The sequence below is a fragment of the Marmota marmota genome, unplaced genomic scaffold (genome assembly GCF_001458135.2).
Source record: "Marmota marmota marmota unplaced genomic scaffold, marMar, whole genome shotgun sequence".
NCBI classification, from domain to species: domain Eukaryota; kingdom Metazoa; phylum Chordata; class Mammalia; order Rodentia; family Sciuridae; genus Marmota; species Marmota marmota.
This window is the reverse complement of record NW_026006275.1, coordinates 162,514-184,564: the sequence shown is the minus strand read 5'-3', so window position 1 is coordinate 184,564 and position 22,051 is coordinate 162,514. Positions and strand designations below refer to the sequence as shown.

At 52.6% G+C, this 22,051-nt stretch overlaps 1 long non-coding RNA gene across 2 annotated transcripts; it reads right to left on the bottom strand.

Annotated features, from left to right (window-relative positions):
• Window positions 1-33: 33 nt before the first annotated feature.
• On the bottom strand, window positions 34-20,470 carry LOC125614725. Of its 2 annotated transcripts, none has more exons than XR_007345287.1 (3): window positions 20,333-20,465; window positions 6,056-6,060; window positions 34-45 (listed from the first exon to the last, which is right to left on the bottom strand). It is a non-coding gene; the product is annotated as an uncharacterized LOC125614725 (long non-coding RNA). The 2 variants fall into 2 exon arrangements; XR_007345288.1 differs by lacking the exon at window positions 34-45 and adding an exon at window positions 5,077-5,089 and having other exon boundaries at window positions 20,333-20,470.
• Between the last annotated feature and the right edge of the window lie 1,581 nt (window positions 20,471-22,051).

Genomic DNA, 22,051 nt, shown 5'->3' with positions numbered 1-22,051 from the left:
GTGCTCTGCTTCAGCCCTCCTGTCTTTATGCCTCTGTCACACACACTTTCCTCATCCCCTTCCAAGGATGCTCACCTGGGCCAGATGACTTGACCTGGCCTGCTGGCCCTGGGGGATCCCTTTGGAAAAACATAGACCTTCTGCTTGTGTGGGCCCTTTGGCCTCTCTCATCAGGGGCCCTGCTCCCAACCCCTGACACCCTGCAGTGAATATGGGCTTTGAATCCTTCTCTTCCTTTGCCACTCACTCCACTTTCTCCCCTCCTACAGCTCCCCCTCCATGTTCCTTTTCATTTATTCAGGCCCAGGTACTAGCACTTGGCTCTCCATTACTGGGCCTGGTTCCTTGCTTGAGACCCTGGCTACCCTTCTTGAGGACCATTTCCCTATACCCTGGTTTCAGGTTTTTGTTGCCTGCTTCCTCCTATGCCTCCCCTCTGATCCCCTCATGCTGTGGTATCCTTGCAATCTCTGCACCTTAGGCTCCCCCTGCTTCTCCCTACCCTGAACTTCTGGAATGGGTCCTGCAGCCCAACCCACTCTGCAACTTGTGCATATCAGGTATCCCCTCACAGTATCCTTTTGGCCCCACCTTTGGTCCAGGACCCTCTCTAAGGATCTACTCACATTGGACAGAGGAGCATAATTTCCTCACCTCTGTGCCCTGAATGCTCCCTATGGGAAACACAGCCCTGCCATTCTCCTGAGTCCCCCTCAGTGCCTGAAACTTGAGGCCTGGCAGTTAATATGGACTTGCTCCAATCCAGCCATGAGCAAACCCATCATTTCCCTGCTGCCTTCCATGCTTCACCTACCACAACCCAGCCCTCATTAACCCTGACCCTTTGTGCTCCTGTCCTTGGGCCTGTGTGTTTGCCTGAGCCCCTGACTGCATACCTCATGGTCCTTGGCATAGCAAGGAGTCTCTTCGTGTTGGGTCTGACCTGGGGGCCCCTTCCTTTGGCCCTCCAGCTGGCTCTGCTAGGTGTCCCTTTTCTTCTCCTGGTCCTCATGAAGCCCCTTACTCCTCTTCCCCTTGCACCTTTTTCTGGCGCTCACAGGTCTACTGCTCCTTGGGTCCCCAATCACCATTGATCAGGTGGGTCACTTTCCTTGGCACCTGGCTTGTGTCCTGGGTCTGGCTGCTATGCGCAAGCATCCCGACCTCCTTCTGTGCCCTCTCATCACACTCGTTCTGGTGCCCTTCCTTTTCTTGGCCTCCTTTGCCAGGACCCTGGGCATAGATTCTCATCTCATCCAGGGCGCCTTGTGGGAAACAAGGCTCTGGCCCTTGTCTGGACCCATTGCTCTCCCTGGGTGCTTGATCCAGCACTAGTAACCCTGAAAATTGGAGGTGGACCTAGGCCTGGGGCCTGACTGCACCCTTCTAGATCCTCTGCCTTCGTTTCCAAAACTTTTCCACTCTCCTGAGCCCCCTGCCCAAATCATGGCACTTGGCACTCCGTTCACTGTCTTGGCTGCTTGCTTGAGCCTCTGGTGGTCCTTTTTGTTCACTGCTTTTCTGGGCATTGTCTGAGGGCCCCTCGCTGGGGCTGCTTCCCTACTCCCCTTGGCATTCCTGTATTGCAGTACCCTAGTGCAGCCCTGCCTTTCCTGCATGTTGTTCCCTGCTCTCCCCTGGCCTGGACCCTCTTCTTTTTCCCTTGCCTGGGCTCCTTGCTGGAATTCTGATGCCCACCACACCCACTCCCATCCTGCAGCTCTTGAGGTGGTGCCCTGCTTCAGCCCTACTGTCCTTTGTGTCTCTGACATGCACACTTTCCTGATCCCATTCACAGGATGCTCACATGGGCCAAGTGGCTTGATTTGGCCTCTTGGCCTTAGGGGATCCCTTTGGAAAATGTAGCCCTGCTCCTTGCCTGGGCCCTTTGGCCTCTCTCAACTGGGGCCCTTCTCCCAAACTCTGAAAGCCTGCAGTTGCCCGGGACTTGAAATGTTGACCCCCCATGCCACCCAACCAAATTTCTCCCCTGGTGCTTCTCCCCCTTCATGTTTCTTTCCATTCACCCAGACCCATGTGCTAGCACTTGACTCTCCATTACTGGGCCCAGCTACTTGCTTGAGACTCTGGCTACTATTCTTGAGGACCTCTTCCCTGTCCTTTGGTTTTAGGCCCCTGTTGCCTACCCCCTCCATTGCCTCCCCTCTGATTCCCACATGCTATTATATCCTGGCACTCTCCGGAAACTCTACTCCCCTTGCTTCTCCCTACCCTGTGCTGCTGGAATGGGTCCTGCAGAACACACTACCCCCACTTCTGCACACCAGGTATCCAATCAATGTACCCTCTTTGGCCCCACTTTTGTCCAGGACGCTCTCCAAGGATCTATCACTTAGGGCAGATGAGTGGAATTGGCTCGCCTCTGTGCCCTGAATGCTCCCTATAGGAAACATTGCCATGCCACTTGTCTGAGTCCCCAACACTGCCTGAAACTTGAGGCCTGGCAGTTAACATGGAGTTGCTACAAACCAGCTCTGAGCGATCCTCTCCCTTCCCTCTGACCTTCCATGCTGCCCCTAATGCAACCTGGCCCTTTTTATCCCTGACCCTTTGTGCTCTATTCCCTGGGCCTGTGTTTGCTGGAGCCCCTGACCACAATCTTCATGGGCCTTGGCATAGCAAGGACTATCTTCATGTTGGGTCTGACCGGGGTTCCACTTGCTTGGGTCTGCAAGTTGGCTTCAAAAGGTGCCACTTGGCTTCTTCTGGACTTCATGCAGCCCCTTCCTCCTCTTCCCTTGGGCCTTTTTCTGGCCCTCTTAGGTCTCCTTCCCCTTGGGTTCCCAATCACCATTGATCAGGTGTGTCCCTTTCCTCTATGCCTGGCTTGGTCCTGGTTCTCACCCCTATACGCACCCACCCTAGCCTCCTAATGTGCCCTCCTGCTGCCCTCCTTCTGGCCCCCTTCCTTTTCCTGGCCTCCTTTGCAAGGATACTGGCCATATATTTTCATCTGATCCAGGGCGCCTTATGCGAAACAATGACCTGGCCCATGCGTGGGCCCCTTGCTCTCACTGAGTGTTTGGTCTGGCAGCAGGAAATCTGAAACCTGAAGGTGGCCCTGGGCCTGGGCCCTGACTGCACCCTTCTGGACCCCTGCCTTCCTTCCCAAATCTTGTCCACTGTCCTGAGCCCCTTGCCCAAGCCCTGGCCCTTGGCTCTCCATTCCCTGGCCTGGTTCCTCCCCAAGCATCTAGTGTCCCTTCATGCTCACTGATTTTCTTGGCATGGTCTGAGAAAACCTCACAGGGACTGCTTCCCTACTCCCCTTGGTATTCCTGTAATTCAGTACCTAGTGAAGCCCTGCCTTCCTGGCTCCGTGTCCCCTACTCTTTCCTCTTCTGGGCCCTCTTCTAGGTCCTGTGCCTGGCTCCTTGCTGGGGTCCTGGCCACGACCATCCTGTTACAATTGGGGCTCTGCCCTGCTTCAGGCCTCCTGTCCCTGTGTCTCTGCCACACCCATTTTCCTGATCCCCTTCCCAGGATGCTCAACTTGGCCAGCAGACTTGACCTGGCTTCTTGGCCCTGGGTGAGCATCCTGGGGAAACAGAACTTTGGGAAAACATAGCCCGGCCACTTCCCTGGGCCCTTTGACATTCCTCAGCCCAGGCTCTGCTCCAGACACACTCAGTGGACCTTAGCATTGAGTCCTTCTCTTACTGTGTCCTTCTTGAGGACCCTTTCCCTATTACCTGGTTTCAGGCCCCTCTTGCCTGGCCCCTCCTCTGTAACCCTTCTGTTCCCTCCATTGCTGTGGTTTCCTGGCACTGCCTGGACCCTCTGCTCCCCTAACTTTTCCCTACCCTCTGCTGCTGGAATGGCTCCTGCAGGCCAACCCACCCCCACACTTCTGCACACCAGTTATGCCCTCACAGTAAACACTTTGGCCCCTCCTTTGGTCCAGGACCCTCTCTGAGGTTCTACTCACCTAGGGCAGAGGAGCGGAATTGGCTTGCCCCTGAGCCCTGAATGCTCCCTCTGTGGAACACAGCCCTGCCACTCGCCTGTGTCCGCCTCACTAAGGCCAGGCAGTTAATATGGACTTGCTCCAACCCAGCCCTGAGCAATCCCCTCCCTTACCTCTGGCCATGCATGTTGTCCCTACTGCAACCCAGTCCTTCCTAACATGGACCCTTTATGCTCTGTTCCTTGGGCCTGTGCATTTGCCTGAGACCCTGACCGTGTTCCTCATGGCCCATGGCATATCAAGTAGTCTCATCGTATTGGGTCTGACCTGGTGGCCTCTTGCTTGGGCCCACCAGTTGACTCCCCAACATGCCCCTAGGCTTCAGCTGGACCTCACACAGCCCCTTCCTCCCATTCAGCTTGCGCCATTTTTTGGTGCTCCTAGGTCTCCTGCTCCTTGGGTCCCCAATTACCATTGATCAGGCGGGTCCCTTGCTTGGGCACCTGGCTTGGGTCCTGGGTCTTGCGTCTATGCGCACCCACCCTGACCCCCTTTTGTGCCCTCCGGTTTCACTCCTTCTGGCTTCATTCCTTTTGTTTACCTCCTTTGACAGGACTCTGGCCATAGATTCTCATCTCATCCAGGACGCCTTATGGAAAACAATGCCCTGGCTCCTGCTTCAAATCATTGCTCTCCCTGGGTCCTTGGTCCAGCACCAGGAATTCTGAAATGTGGAGGTGGCCCTGGGCCTGGAGCCTGACTGCACCCTGCCGGATTGCCTGCTTTCCTTCCCAAATCTTATCCACTGTCATGAGTCACCTGCCAAGCCCTGCCCTTGGATCTCTGTTCACTGGACTGGCTCTTCATTTGAGCCTCTGGTGGCCCTTCTTGCTCACTGCTTTTCTGGGCATTGTCTGAGAGCCCATCACTGCAGCTGCTTCCCTGCTCTTCTTGGCATTCCTGTACTACAGTATGCTAGTGCAGCCCTGCCTTCCCTGCGTGTTGTTTCCTGCTCTCCCGTTGCCTAGGCCCTCTTCTAGGTACCTTGCCTGGGCTTCTTGCTGGGGTCCTGGCCCCCACCTCACCCACACCTATCCTGAGGCCTTTCAGACTTTCCCCCCTGCTTAGCCCCTCCTGTCCTTTCGGTCTCTGCCACACCCGCTTTCCTGATTCCCTTCTCAGGATGCTCACTTGGGCCTGGTGTCTTGATTTGCTCTCTTGCTGCTGGGGGCTCCCTTTGGAAAATGTAGCCTGCCCTCTGCCTGGTCCCTTTGTCCTTTCTCATTGGGGCCCTGCTCCAGACTCCTGACAGCCTGCAGTGAATCTGGGCTTTGAGCTGTTCTCCTCCTGTGCCACCCAATCCACTATCTCCCCTTCTGCTGCTTCCCCTCAATGTTTCTTTTCATTCACCCAGCCCCAGGTGCTAGCACTTGGCTCTCCATTACTGGTCCAGCTCCTTGCATGAGACCCTGGCTACTCTTCTTGAGGACCCTTTCCGTGTCCCCTGGTTTCAAGTCCCTGTTGCCTGCCCCCCACTATTCCTCACCTCTGATCCCCTCATGCTGAGGTATCTTGGCACTCTCCAGACCCTCTTCTCCCCTTGCTTATCCCTATCCTGTGCTTCTGGAATAAGTCCTGCAGCCCAACCCATCCCCCTACTTCTGCACAGCAGGTATCCCCTCACAGTACCCTCTTTGGCCCCTTCTTTGGTCCAGGTCCCTCTCTGAGGATCTACTCACTTGGGGCATAGGAACAGAATTGGCTTGCCTTTGTGCCCTGAATGCTCCCTATGGGAAACACAACCCTGCCACTTGCCTGAGTCCCCCTCACTGCCTGAAACTTGAGGCCTGGAATTTAACATTGACTTGCTCCAAGCTATCCCTGAGTGATCCCCTCCCTTCCTTTTGGCCTTTCATGATGCCCATACCACAACCCAGCCCTCTATCACCCTGACCCTTTATGCTTAGGTCCCTGGTCCTGGGCATTCCCCTGAGCCCATGACCATGTTCCTCATGGACCTTGGCATAGCAAAGAGTCTCTTTGTGTTGGGTCTGACCTGGGGGTCATTTTCTTGGGGCTGCTAGCAGGCTCCCATAGGTGCCCCTTGCCTTCTCCTGGTCCTCACACAACCCCTTCTTCCCATCCCCTTGCATCTTCTTATGGCTCTCGCAGATCTCCTGCTCATGTGTATCCCATCACCACTGATCATGTCGATCCTTTGACTGGGTGCCTGGTTTGGTCCTGTGTCTCGCCCCTAAGTGTACCAATTCCGCCATCCATGTGTGCCCTCCTGTCACCCTCCTTCTGGCCCCCTTTCTTTTCCTGCCCTCCTTTTCCAGGACCCTGGCTGTAGATTCTCATCTGATCTAGGGCATCTTATGGGAAACAATGCCCTGGCCCATGCCTGGGCCCCTTGGTCTCCCTGGGTGCTTGGTCTGGCAGAGACCATTCCCACCTGTATGTCAGAAGGACCTCCTATAGCTCTACAGACAAGGTAGAGGACACTTGCTCTTCCTGGTAGAAGACTGCTCCCACCTGGGTGTGTGGGGAGATATAATAAACCGCCACAGCCAGGATAGAGGGGACTCTTGTCTCCATGTGGGGACACCTCTTACCTGGGTTTCAGGGAGGAGCTCTTATGCCACTGCAGCCAGGGTAGAAGAGACTTGCCCCTACAGGAGTGAGACCCCTTCCACCTGGGTTTGGGAGGGAGCTCATATACAACCACAGCAATGGTACAGGGGACTTGCCCCTCCTGGCAAGAGACCCCTCCCATGTGGTTTTCAGAGGGGGCTGTAATACACCTGCAGCCAAAGTAGAGAAGACTAGCATCTCCACGTGGGAGACTCCTCCCATATGGGTGTGGGAGGTGGAGCTTATATACCACTGCAGCCAGGTTACTGGGGACTTGCATCTCCAGGCAGGATACTCCTCCTACCTGGGTTTCATGGGGAGCTTGTATACCACCTTAGCCAGGGTAGAGTGGACTAGCCTGTCCATGCGGAATACCAGTCTCACCTGTGTGTAGGGGGGTGCTTGTATAGTGCTTAGCCAGGGTAGAGAAGACTTGCCCCTCCTGGCTGAGACCCCTCCCACCTGGGTGTAGGGGGCAGCTCCTATATCACTGCAGCCAGGATAGAGGGTACTCCCCCTTACGGGCGAGAGACCCATCCAACCAAGGTGTCAGGAAAAGCTAGTATATCACTGCAGCCAGGATAGAGAGGATTCGCCCTTCAGGTGGGAGAACATACCCATCTGGTTGAGGGGGGGATCTTGTATAACACAATAGCCAGAATAGAGGGGGCTCACTCTGCCAAGCAGGAAACCCCTCCCACCTGGTTGCCTGGGAGAGCTGGTACAACCCATCAGCCAGGGTAGAGGGGAGTCATCCCTCTAGATGGGAGACCCCTCCCACCTGGGTGTCAAGTGGAGCTGGTATACCACTGCAGCCATGGTAGAGTGGAATCGCCCCTCCAGGTGGAAGTCCCCTCCCACATCACTGTTCCATTCTGGCCCCCTAGAGTTTATCGACTTTCCTTCAATCTTTTATTCCTCTTTCCTCCGACGATTGGACCTTTCTGCAACAGGTTACATGCACATGCCAGATCTGCCAGAGGACCAATACAACACCCCCTTAAAATCCAGACCCTATCCTTCTCATCAAGCCCATGGTCACACCCTGTCTGGAGATTCAAGGTGAGAGAAACATACACACAAAAACAAAAAACACCTGGACCACCCGCTTGGCTTCCACTTCTGATTATCCCCTAACAGGGTGCTCCTCAACCATCTATATTGTACTCTCTTCCTCTTGCTCTGAGCTCATTAAGCAAGCCAGCCGCCCTTACTTATGTTTTTTATATGACCAAAAAAAGGACTACTGCAAACAGTGGCCGGAAACCTCCAGGGGCTGCCCCTATTGGTCATTCAGATTTCATGATGCATATTCAGGGCAATTAAATGTGTGCACACTTGTGTTTTGTGTTCTATGTCTGTATGTGCGTATGTCCATATATCATATATGAGGAGTGCTAATGAAAAAATGCATCTGAATTTTTTTATTCACGTGATTTAAATGGTTTAATTTAAATTGGGTAAACAGCTGTTGAGGATTGCTTTAATATGTGAACAAATAAGGAATTTAACAGATCTGTTTGTTTACTTTCACCTTTCCTTTTCATTATATTTAATAATTCTGTTCAGGATAATGTAAATTGTTCAGAAATTAGTTTTCTTAGAACCTGTTTAAATGTTACATAATTTTTAGCCATCATTGCCAGAATTTCTATCTTCATCCTAGTGCCAGTGAAGACAAAGATAAAACCAAACCACAGCTTCTTTGATAGCTATCACAGTAAATTGTATAAACTGATGCATCAATGAATAATAACTCAACAAGTAATGCTTAATCAAGGAGTCGATTTACTTTGGCAGGAAATGGACATATTGATAAATTCCTCTGTTTTGAACTGCTTGCAGAACTTGCCTGGATTATGTATCACTTGTATGCATTGTGAACTATCTGTTGGTGCAGCGAATTGTGGTGGTGCTGGCGTATCTTTGCTGATGGTGTCACTGGTGGTACAATTTTTCTATAGGAGCCATCAATTGGATTTGTGTCCTGGCATTTCAGTATCCTCCTCCCTTCTGCTAGTGATGGTCTAAAATTTGGGGGCCAACAGAGGTGAGGCAAAGAACTTCACCCCCCCACTGGTGCATAGGCCTAACAACAAGTGTGGCTGTATGCTGGACTGGTAGTCAGTGATGGGTAAGATCCAATTGCAGTGGTACCAACCTAAGACAGGAGGCTGACATCTTGAAGTCTGCTCATCTGATGACAGGTAAGGACCATATGTGTATTGGACAACCTAACAGGCACAGTCCCTAAGCCACATTGCTTGTTGTTTAATTAAACAGAAGGGGGGAGATGCTGAGAGCCACAGCCGAGTCGCAATGGCCCCTGGCATTTTGCCCATAGTATTGGTTGAGAGGCAAGCCATTAAGATGATGCTGGTTTGATTTGGTTGTAAATTAGACCTTTACTGTCCGCCTCAGCCTGCTACTTTGGAGTTCTTGTGGGGAGTCCCAGAGAGTTTCCATTGGTTGGGGAAGTGCAGGAGGAGGTATTTACAGAAGGGGGATTTCCTGTTGTTGGTTCCTGGAGGAGCCGCGTGGCATTTGGGAGAGTTCCCGGGAGCGTGTATGGAGTGTGCTGGTGGAGTTCAGAAATAAAGTTTGTTCCTGCTTCAGTGGCTCGTGATTTGTGCCCAGCCAGACTGCGGCAAGCCACTTTAAGGACCCCAACAAGTCAAAACCTTTTCTCTTCCTTAATGTCCACTCCCCTTCTGGCATGGGTATAGTTTATCCTTGGACCAATATGTGTAATCTTTTTAATGTGTCTATTTTAACATGTATTATAAAGTTTATTCAAATTCATGTAGGTAAAATCTCTAACAAAACTTTTAACCAGCTTCTAATTAGAATATATCAGCTTCTGTCCACAGATGAATCAACCACCTTCTCCAGAGAACATCCCTCATAATACTGAAAAACCCTTCAAAGGTTTCTAGGATACCTTCTTGAGAGCAATATCTGATGATGCCTGGCTTGTACCTGCCATAGAGACTTATACCGACTGGACTGAAATCATAATGGACCTTTGGCTACAGGGAACATTTTGTGATGTCACATCTGACCTTATACCAATCTTTGCAGCTCTCTATGGGGACTTCTAACTTCCCTCCTTCAGACCCCTTCCCTGGCTACGCCCCCACTCAGCAGGAAGTAGCCATAGTGAATCGATATCCCTTTCCATATAATAACAAAATAGGAGGAATGTTGGGAGTCTTCCTGAGAACTCCCCGGACCTTTCAAACATGGCGGTTGGCAAATTGCCAGTGGGAGACTAGAACTCCCCGGGCCTTTCAGATAAGGATCCCCTAATGCAATATGGTGCTGGGCATTTGCCAGTGGGCGGATAACAAGTTGTTTTGAAAATTTTCTAATTGGTCCTCCCATCTTCCACGCTCGTGGACAATTCGTGCCCCCCATGAATCTTATGCATGGTGGACTTGCGTGCACCATAGGTGATGACCTAACCTTTATGATGATTGGCCCCGGGAGCTTCCTGATTTACAGATAACTGACTCTCACTTTCTATATAAACTAGCACCAGCTTGCAGTAAAGTGCTTCATCTTTGTCACTGCTATCTGTGTGCATTTTAATCTCCGACGACGAACCTTGGCCTTTCAGGACCTATACCCCAGCAGCCATGGTAGAGGCAACTGGAACATCCATGTGAGAGACACCTCCCACCTGGGAATGGGGGTAACTCCTATCCCACCTTAGCCAGGGTAGAGGGGACTCTCCTTTTCAAGCTGAAGACCCTTCCCACAAAGATGCCTGGCGAGGGGGTGGGGCTCATATACAGTTGCAGCTGGGATAGCAGTGACTCCCCCATCCAGGAAGGAGACCTCTCCCTCCTGAGGAAAGGAGGGGGCTCTTGTACCCCTGAAGCCAGGGTTGAGGGGATTCGTCCCTACAGGTATTAGACCCTCCCAATTCGGTGTGTGGAAGAGCAGCTCGTATATTTCTGCAGTTAGGGTACAGCAGACTTGTCCCTCCATGGGGAAGATCCCTCCTACCTGGGTGTGGGGTTGGAGCTCATATATCCCTGCAGCCAGGGTATTGGGTACTCGCCCCTCCAGGCAGGAGACCTCTCCCACCTGGATATAAGGGGGAGCTCATACCACAGCAGCCATGTAGAGGGTACTTCCCCCTTAAGGTGGAAGAACCCTCTCATCTGGGTATCATGGGAGGCTTGTATACAGCAGCATCCAGGGAAGAGTGGACTCCTCCCTCCAGGCTGGTTACCCTTCCTACCTGAGTGTCAGGGGAGCTCCTATACTCCTGCAGTAAGATAGAGAAGACCCTAGCCTCCTGGCAGGAGACTCCTCCCAATGGGATGTCAGCTGATTTCCTATACCAAAGCAGCAAGGGTAGAGGGAACTCCCATGTCTAGGCAGGAGACCCCTCCCATCTGCGTGTCACAGGGAGTTCCTCTACCACTGCAGCAAGTGTAGATCAAACTTGCCCTTCCAATGGGAGACCCTTCCCACGTGGGTGTCTGGGTGAGCTCCTATACATCTGCAGCCAGGGTAGAGGGGACTCGTCCCTTAATTTAGAAGACCCCCTCCCACCTGGGTGTCCAGGGGAGCTTGAATATTGCAGCACTCTGGGTAGAGGGGAATCACCCCTACAGAAGGGAGACTCCTCCCACCTGGGTGTAGGGGGAGATCTCCTATACTGCCACAACCCTCCAAGCAGAAGCCCTTCTCACCTGGGTGTACTGGAAGCCCTTTTTTGGCAAGAGCTAAAGTAGAGAGGACTCGCCCATCCAGGCAGGATACCCCTCCCACCTGGGTGTCAGAAGGATCTCATATACCCCAGAAGCCAGGTTAGAGGCGACCTGCACAGAAGTTGAGAGACATCTTCCATTTGGGAATGGGGAAACTCCTATACTGCCTTAGCCAGAGTAAAGGGGACTTGCCCCTCCAGGCGGAACACCCCTCTCAGTTGCGTGTCAGGTGGAGCTCATATACCCCAGCAGCCAGGGTAGAAGTGATTTGCACCTCCAGATGACAGAAACCTTCTACCTGATTACGGGGGTAACTCGTATATTGCATTAGCCATGGTAGAAGGGACTCGCCCATTCAGGTGGGAGTCCCCTCCCATCTGGTTATGGGGCGGAGCTTTTATATCACAGCAGCCAGAATAGAGGGGATTCACCCCTCCAGGCAGGAGACCTCTCCCATCTGTGTTTTTCAGGTAGCGGGTAACTCCCTCAGCCAGTGCAGAGGGGATTCATGCTCCAGGAGGAGGACCCTTCACACCTCGGTGTTGGGGGTGCTCCTATATGGCTGCAGCCAGGGAGAGGTGACTTACTCCTCCAGGCAGGATACCCCTCCCACCTGTGTGTCTGGAGGAACTAGAATACTACAGCAGACCAGGAATAGGGGACTTGTACTTCCAGTCAAGAGACCACTCTAACTTGGGTTTCAGGAGGAACTCCTATACCACCTCAGCCAGAATAGAGGGTACTTGCTCCTCCATGCTGGAGATCCCTCCCACCTGGGTGTCAGGGGTAGCTCCTATACTGCTGCTGCCAGGGTAGACTAGACTCGCACCTCCAGTGGGAAGACCTGTTCCACGTGGGTGACTTTGGAGCTTATATAGAGCTTGAGCCATGGTAGAGGGGACACGACCCTCCAGGATGGAATACCTCCCACCTGCATGCCAAGGGAGATCATATAACCCAGTAGCCATGGTAGAGGTGTCACCCATTCAGGCGGGAGACCCCACTCACCTGGGTGTACTGAGGTGGGGGTTCCTATACCACTCTATCCAGGGTAGCAGGGATTTACCCATACAGGGAAGAAACCCCTCCCACCTGGGTTCAGGTGAGCTCCTATACCTTTGCCGCCAGGGTAAAGGGGAATCTCCCTACAGGTGAGAGACCTCTCCTACCAGGGTGTTGGGGGAATCTCCTGTAATACCAGAGCTAGGGTGGAGGGCTTTGCTATTGTATGCAGTAGACACCTTCCCCATAGGTGTCCTGGGAGCTCTTGTAGGGTACCAGCCAATGTAGAGGGAACTCCCCTGCCAGGCAGGAGACCCCTCCCACCTGGGTGTCATGGGGAGTTGTATACCACCACAGCCAGGTTAGCAGGGACTTGCCCCTACATATGGGAGACTCTTCTCACATGGGTGTCCTGGGGAGCTCCTATACAGCTGCAGCCACCATAGAGGGGACTCGCCTGTCCAGGTGGGAGACTCCTCCCACCTGTTTGTCAGAGGGAGCTCATATACCACTGCACCCAGGGTAGAGGGCACTTTCCCCTCTAGGCGGGAGACCCCTCCCACGTGGGTGTCCTGGGGAGTTCATATACTGCCATAGCCAGGGTAGAGGGGACTCACCCTTCCAGTCGGGAAACCCCGCCCCCCTGGCTGTCCAGTGGGAGCATATACAGCAATGCAGCCAAAGTAGAACAGACTTGCCCCTTCAGGCAGGAAACCCTTCCCACCTGGGTGTCTGGGGGAGTTCTTTTACTGACAAAGCCAAAGAAGGGGCTCTCCCATCCAGGTGGGAGGCCCCTTCCATCTGGGTGTCCTGGGGATCTCCTATATTGCTGAAGCCAGGGTACAGGGGACTCACCCTTCCAGGCAGGAGACCCCTCCCACCTGTGTGTTGGGGGAGTTCTTATATTGCCAAAGCCAGGATAGAGAAGAATAGCCCCTTTAGGCAGCATGCTCTCCCACCTGGGTATGGAGGTGAAGCTCCTAAACAGTTGCAGCCAATGTAGAAGGGGCTTGCCCCTCCCATCGAGACACCCGCCTGGGTGTCAGGGGGAGCTCTTATACCCCATCAGCCAAAGTAGAGAAGACTCCCCAGTCTAGGCGGGAGACCACTCCAACCTATTTGTCAGAGGAGTATTTTATATAACGCAGCCTGGGTAGCAGGGACTCTACCCGCCAGAGGAAAGACTCTTCCCCTCCTGGGTGTCTGGGGGACCTCATACACTGCTACTTCCAGGGTATAAGGGACTCACCACAGAAAGCAGGAGACCGCTTTCACATGGGTGTCATGTGGAGTTCATATACACCCGAAGCCATAGTAGAAGGAACTTGCCCCTACAGGAGGGGGACCCCTCCCACCTGGGAGTCATGGGAGCTCATATACCCCAGCAGCCATGATAGAGGCAACTTGCCTCTCCAAGCGGGAGACCCCTCCCACCTCCATGTGTTTGCGGGGCTCCCATACTGCTGCAGCCAGGGTAGAAGAGACTTGCCCCTCCAGGGGAGAGACCCCTCCCACCTGGGTATTGGGGGAGCTCCTGTGCCTTCGTAGCCAGGGTAGAGGGGACTTGCCCCTCTAGTCAGGAAACCCTTCCCACCTGGTTGACAAGGGGAGCTCGAATACCGCCACAGCCAGGTTAGAGCAAACTCGCCCCTATAGGCGGGAGACCTCTCCCACCATGGTGTGTGAGGGAGCTCCTATACTGTGATAGCCAGGGTAGAGGGCTTTGCCCCTGCAGGTGGAAGACCCCTCTGAATTGGGTGTCCAGTGAGCCCATAGAGGGCACCAGCCAAAGTAGAGGGGATTAGCCCTTTCAGGCTAGAGACCCCTCCCACTTGGGTGTCAGGGTAAGCTCCAGTACTGCTGCAGCCAGGGTAGAGGGGACTCGCCCCTCCAGTAAAGAGAACCCTTTTACCTGGGTGTGGGGGAAGCTCCTATACTGGGAAGCCAGGGTAGAGGGTACTTGCACATGCAGATGAAAGACTCTTCCCACCTGTGCTTTGGGGTTGGGCTAGCTTGTATACAGCCTTAGCCAAGGTAGAGGAGACTTTCTCCTCCATGCAAGAGACCCCTCCCACCTGGGTGTCTCAGAGAACTTTTATACTGCTGCAGCCAGGGTAGAGGGGACTTGTTGCTCCAGGTTGGTGACCGCTCTCACCTGGGTATCAGGAGAGCTTGTATCCTGCCACATCCAGGAGAGAGGGGACTCGCCCCTCCAGGTGGGAGAACCCTCCCACCTGGGTGTGGGAGGCAGCTTGAATACTGCCACAGCCAGGGTAGAGTGTACTCGTCCCTCCGGTCAAGAGACCCCTCTATCCTGGGTGTAGGAGGGAGGTCCTATACCGCCTCAGCAGGAATAGAGGGGACTCGCCCTTCCATGCAGAAGACCTCTCCCACCTGGGTGTCTGGAGGAGCTCATACACAGCCACAGCCAGGGTAGAGGGGACTCACCACTGAAGGCGGGAGACCCCTCCTACCTAGGTGTCAGGGGAAGCTTTTATACTGCTGCAGCCAGGGTAGAGTGTACTTGCCCCTCCAGGCAGAAGACCCCTTTCACATGGGTGTTGGGTTGAACTCTTGGAGCTCTTATACCTCTGCAGCCATGGTAAAGGGGATTTTCCCCTGGGGTGGGGGCCTCCCACCCGGGAATCATACTAGCACCTATACACAAGCAGCCATAGAAGAGGCAGCTCCCCCCTCCTGGTGGAAGACCCATCCCACCTGGGAATCAGTGGGAACTTGTATACTGTCGCAGCCAGGATAGAAGGTACTAGCCCCTCCAGGCGGGAGAACCCTACCACCTGGGTGTTGGGGGGTGGGACACTTATACCCCCACAGCTGGTTAGCAGGGACTGGCTACTCCAGGGGAGACAGCCCTCTTACCTGGGTGTCAGGGGAGCTCCTATACTGCAACATCCAGGGTAGAATGGACTCACCACTCTAGGTGGGAGACCCCTCCCACCTGGGTGTCGGTGGTGGGGAGGCACATATAACTCAACAGCCAGGGTAGCTGAGACTCATCCCTTTAGGGGAGATACCCCTTCCACCTGGGTGTTGGAGGAGCTCCTATACCTCCACAGCCAGGTTAAAGTTGACTCGCCTCTCCAATTGGGAGACCCCTCCAACCAGGGTGTGTGTGTGGGTTCTCATTTACCACCACAGTCATGAAAGAGGTTTCACACCTGTAGGCGGGAACCCATCCCACCTGGGTGTCCAGGGAGCTTTGATAGGGCTCCAGCCAAAATAGAGGGGCTCGCCATTACATGCAGGAGACCACTCCAACCTGGGTTTCCAAGGGAGCTTTTATACCACCTTAGCCAGGGTAGAAGGGACTTGCCCCTCCATGCGGGAGAACCCTCTTACCTGGATGTCTGGGGGAGCTTGTATACCACCGCAGCCAGTGTAGAGGGGACTCCTAACCCCAGGCTGGAGCCCCGCCACTTGGTTGTTGGTGGAGCTCATGTACTGCTGCAGCCATGGGAGAGGGTACTCTCTCCTCCAGTCAAGAGACCCCTCTAATGTGAGTGTCGAGAAGCACCTATACCGCCTCAGCCAGAATAGGGGGGACTTTCCCCCCAATGTGGGAGACCCTCCCACCTGGGTATCTGGGGGAACTCATACACCACCATGGCCAGGGTGCAGGGGACTAATCACTCTAAGTGAGAGACCCCTCCCACATGGGTGTGTGGGGGAGGGTGTGTATTGCTGCAGCTAGGGTAGAGCAGACTCATCTCTCCAGGCTGAAGACCCCTCCCACATGGGTGTCGGGTGGAGCTCATATACCACCACAGCCAAGGTAGAGTGGACTCGCCCCTCCAGGAGGGGACCCCTCCCACCTGGGTGTCATGGGAGCTGGTATACCCCAGCATGCATGGTAGAGGCAACTCTTTCCTCCAGGCAGGAGACCCCTCACACACGGGTGTGTTTGGAGGAGGCTCATATACTGCTGTAGCCATGGTACAGGGACTCGCCCCACAAGTCAGGAGACCCCTCCCACCTGCTTGACAGGGGGAGCTTGAATAACGCTGCAGCCAGGGTAGAGGAAACTGGCTCCTATAGGCGGGAGACCCCTCCCACCAGGGTATCTGGGGGAGCTCATATATTGCCACAGCCATGGTAGAGGGGTTCGCCCCTGCAGGTGGAAGACTCCTCTCACCTGGGTGTCTAGGGAGCCCTTATAAGGCACCAGCCAAAGTAGAGGGGAGTCTTCCTTCCAGGTAGGAGACTCCACCCACCTGGTTGTCAGGGGAAGTTCCAATACTGCTGTGGCCAGGATAGAGTGGACTCGGTCCTCCAGTCAAGAGACCCCTCTAACCTGGGTGTGGGGGGAGCACCTATACCGCTGCAGCCAGGGTAGTGGAAACTAGCCCATCCAGGCAGGACACCTTCCCACCTGGATATATACATATATACAACCTTAGCCAGGGTAGAGGAGATTCGCCCCTCCAGGCAGCAGACACTTTTCACCTGGTTATGGGGTGGAGCTCTAATACTACCAAAACTTGGGTAGAGGGTACTTGCCTCACCAGGCGGGAGACCTCTCCCACCAGGTGTCAGGAGGGGCTCATATAGGGCAGCAACCATGGTATAGGGGACTCGCCTCATCGGGTGGGAGACCCCTCCCACCTGGGTTTCTGAGGTGGTTCCTATGCCCCCACAGCTAGTGTAGAGGGGACTCTCCCCTCGAGGCAGGAGACCCCTCCAACCTAGGTGTTGGTGGGGAGGCTCGTATACCGCTGCAGCCAGGGTAGTGGGGATTCAACCTCCATGCAGAAGACCCCTCCCACCTGGGTGTCGCAGGGAGCATGTGTACCATCTTAACCAGGTTAGAAGGGACTTTCCCATCTAGGCTGGGGACCCATTCCATATTGGTTTCTGGGGCAGCATGTATTCTGCTGCAGCATTGGTAGAGGGGACTCGCTCCTCCAAGCAGGAGACCCCTCTCACCTGGGTTTTGAGGGAGCTCAATTACCACTACAGCCAGGGTAGAGGAGACTGGCCCCTTCAGGTGGAGACCCCTCCCACCAGGGTATCAGGGGGAGCTCTTATACCTCTATAGCCAGGGTAGAGGGGACTTGCTCCTCCAGGCAAGAGACCCCTCCCACATTTTTGTCATGGTGAGCTTGTATTTCACCTTAGCCAGGTATAGGGGCTCACCCCTAGAGGTGGGAGACCCCTCCCACCTGGGTGTGTGTGTGGCAGGGCTCCTATACAACTGCAGCCAGGTAGCAGGGATTGGCCCCACCAGGTAGGAGAACACTTTCACCTGGGTGTTGTAGGAGAGCTCGTGTCCCGCCACAGCCAGGATACAGAGGACTCAACCCTTCAGGCGGGAGACCCCTCCTATCTGGGTATAGGGGGAACAGCTCCTATACTGCCACAGCCAGGGTAGAGGGGATTCACCCCTGCAAGCATGCAACCCCTCCCACCTGGTTGTGCTGGGAATTCTTATAAGGCACCAGCCAAAGTAGAGGGGTCTCAACCCTCCAAAAATAGACCCGTCACACCTGGGTTGGGAGGGGAGCTTGTATTGCTCTGAAGCCAGGGTAGAAGTGACTTGCACCTCCAGTAGGGAGACCCCTCTCACCTGTGTTTTAGAAGAGCTTGTATACTGCCAGGGTGGAGAGGGCTCTCCCCTCTAGTCATGAGACCCTCCCATCTGGCTATTGAAAGGGGAGATCATGTACCACCACAGCCAGGATAGCGGGGATTCACTCCACTAGGCAGGAAACCCCTCATACCTGATTGTCAGGGGAGCTCATATGCCACCTCAGGCAGGGTAGCGGGGACTCACCACTCCAGGAGGGAGACACCACCTTGTGGTAAGCCATTCTTATAGACCGTGGCAGCCATTAGAAGATGGCGCCGGCTTCCACTGTGGCCTGTGATAAACAACTCCTTTTACGGAGAGTTGGCACGCAATCCCTTACCACCCTATGAGAGAGATCCACGTGGCAGCTTAGGATTGGGATGCGGGGGGCTTTATTAAGCTGTGCTTGGGTGTGGCGGGCGCGGGCGCTAGAAGATGATACATGACTCAAGGCCTGAATAAACTGCTGAAAGAAGAATCCTGTGTCGTGTGTATTTTCCCTTGCCGGCGAGGGGTCGCGACAGTTGGTGGCCCACACGGGGAACATATTCCTCGAACCCAGGACCCAGAACTTTCAGCAGTCAGGGTGGTGCACCAGTAAGTTCCCAGGTAAGTGGGAATCCGCAAGTAAGTAGCGGGACGCTCATCTGTAGAAAAGGAGAGAGCGGGGATTTCATAGAACGGAATGCTCCTCCGTAGAAAAGGAGAGAGCGGGGATTTTTGTACTTTCACTTTCATTATATCTTTGGAGACATTATGGGCGCTACCTCTTCAAGCCCAATTTTGTTGGCCCTAGATGGGTTGCTACGTTCAAAAGGACTTAAGGTAAAGCAGAGCACTTTGCAGATGTTTTTGAGAGAAGCTGATATAGCAGCTCCTTGGTTTGCCTTTTCAGGGAGTCTTACGATTCCTAGCTGGGACAAATTAGGGAAAGATCTAGATTTCGCTCGTGAGCAAGGCACCTTAGAGGGTGGTGTTATACCACTTTGGAAGTTAGTTAGAGGATGTATAGCAGATAGTAAATGCCAAGAAGCTGTGAGTGAGGGTCAAGCTGTTCTTGAGCAACTACATGAGGAAAAATCTGAAGGATCACATAGTGAAGTGGCAGAGAGTATTAAGAGTAAGAGTAGTGAGAAGGCAAAAGAGCCTGAAAATAAAAATAGGAGAAGGCTCTACCCAGACTTGACCGAATTAAAAACGCCTGAGAACACAAGCGACTCAGAGAGTTCTGAGGACCTTGATATATTGTTACAACAACTACGTAAGATAAAAATGAAAAAGAAGAAAAAGGCCTACTGTAAGAAGGGGAAGGGAGCTAATATCGGTCAACAAAACTCTGAGGAGGAGGAGGTAGAATATCTAGAAGAAGATATGGTGCCGGTTGCCCCACCCCCGTATGTGGGGGGGAGCCAAGGTTCCGGGAGATCTTTTCATGCGCAAGTTTGGAGGACAGTTAATACAGATATGGGACTTGCATACCCTGTATTTCAGGACAATAACAGGGGAAGATATCATGAGCCTTTAGACTTTAAGATAATTAAAACCTTGGCAGAATCTGTCCGCACTTATGGCATAGATGCCGCTTTCACCCTTACTCAGGTGGAGGGACTTACTAGATTTTGCATGACTCCTTCAGATTGGGCTAGTCTAGTCCGCGCTTGTGTTTCCCCAGGGAAATACTTGGATTGGAGAGCATTTATGCTAGAGGGTGCAGTAGAGCAAGCTGCCCAAAATCATGCAGCGGGACGCCCTGCCTGGGATAAGGATATGCTTTTGGGACAAGGCAGGTTTGCTAATCAACAAACAGGATACCCCCCTGAGGTATATGAACAGATTAATAACATTTGTATCCGTGCATGGAAATCACTCCCAAATAGAGGAGAAGTGTCTGGCAATTTGACAAAAATTATACAAGGCCCCACAGAACCTTTCTCAGACTTTGTTGCCAGGATGGTGGACGCCGCAGGAAAAATCTTTGGTGACCCTGATAGAGCAATGCCCTTGATTAAACAACTTGTCTTTGAACAATGTACTAAAGAATGTAAAGCAGCTATTACTCCTTATAAAAACAAAGGCATAGAGGCCTGGATGAAAGTCTGTAGAGAAATAGGTGGGCCGTTAACTAATGCAGGCCTTGCTGCTGCTGTCCTTCAATTATCACATAAATCCAGCCCTGTTGCCGGAAAGTGTTTTGGGTGCGGTCAAGGAGGACATTTTAAACGAGAATGTCCTAACAAGAAGGGAACATCCAAAATTGAGCCCACCTCTGTTAGCCGTCAACCGGGCTTATGCCCCAGATGTAAAAAGGGAAAGCATTGGGCTAATGAGTGTAGGTCCGTCAGAGATATACATGGTCAACCTTTAAAAGATAGAAACATGTCAAAAAACGGCCGGGGGGGCCCCCGACCCCAGGGCCCACAAATATATGGGGCAATGGAAAATGGGACAATGGAGAACGAGTCATGGCCGTCCCTGCGTCATCCCAAGAATCGCGGAGAGCCACTGCAGGTGCCGCGGGACTGGACCTCTGCTCCACCACCAGACTCGTATTAACTCCCAAAATGGGAGTCCAGTTGGTGGAAACTGAGTTTAAAGGACCTTTACCACCTGGCACTGTGGGCTTGTTAATTGGGCGTGCTTCCTCTATCCTACAAGGCCTTCATGTTTTCCCTGGGATTATTAATCCGGACACGGTAGGAACAGTGAAGGTTATGGTGGAGGCCCCAAAAGGCATTGTGTCCATTTCCCCAGGAGACCGGATTGCCCAATTGCTAATTCTACCCAGTTTACATACCCGCTTTCCTGCTGATTCCTTTTTGAGGACAAGTGATGAGATTGGAACCACCGGAGGGAATTGCGTTTACTTGTCCTTAGATATGAAGAACCGTCCTACTTTAAAGTTAACTATAGAAAGCAAATCAATTTTAGGATTACTAGATACTGGGGCAGATCGTAGCATAATTGCTTTAAAGGACTGGTCAAAGGGGTGGCCGGTGCAGCTCTCAGATCAATCACTAAGAGGTTTGGGATACGCTCAAGCTCCACAAGTCAGCTGCAGGCATTTATCATGGAAAGATTCTGAAGGACGTTCTGGCACTTTTCAACCATATGTGCTCGATCTCCCAATCTCTCTATGGGGACGTGATCTTATGAAGGACATGGGGTTTCAACTTAGTAATGAATATTCACCAGTTGCCCAAAAGATAATGCAGGACATGGGATATAGACCAGGTTTTGGATTAGGAAAAAATTTGCAGGGGCGTAGACATCCTTTAGAACCTCAACAAAAACTTGATAGACATGGGCTGGGTTTTTCTTAGGGGCCGCTGAGGATCAGGTGCCCATTACCTGGAAAACAGGGGAGCCGGTGTGGGTTCCTCAGTGGCCGCTCCCCTCTGAAAAATTGACTGCAGCTTATGCTTTAGTACAAGAACAATTAAAGTTGGGACATATAAAGCCCTCCACTTCTCCATGGAATACACCCATATTTATTATTAAAAAGAAGTCTGGAAAATGGCGGTTGTTACATGATCTACGGGCCATTAATGCTCAAATGCAGCTCATGGGACCCATTCAGAGAGGTTTGCCTTTGCTTTCAACAATTCCAAAAAATTGGCCAGTGATATGTATAGACATTAAAGATTGTTTCTTTTCCATTCCATTGCATCCTCAGGACTCCGAACGTTTTGCTTTTACTCTGCCTTCATGTAATCATGAGGAACCTGATCAAAGGTTTGAATGGGTGGTTTTGCCTCAAGGCATGGCCAATAGTCCTACAATGTGTCAAATGTTTGTAGGAGCGACCATTGTTCCACTCAGACAAAAGTATCCATTGTTAAAGTGTATACATTATATGGATGATATATTGCTGGCAGCCAAAACCAAATATATGTTGGAAGCAGCTTACACTGATTTGGTACATTTATTACAATCAAAGGGCTTGCTTATTTCACCTGATAAAGTACAAACAGGAGGTTCTATTGATTATCTTGGTGCTAGTATCTCTTGTAAAACTATTACACCCCAAAAGGTGACTCTCAGGACTGATAATTTACGTACCTTAAATGATTTCCAAAAATTATTGGGTGACATAAATTGGATTAGGGGTTATTTACATATTCCCAATGCTGAATTAAAACCCTTGTATGAAATTCTTAAAGGTGATTCAGACCTTTC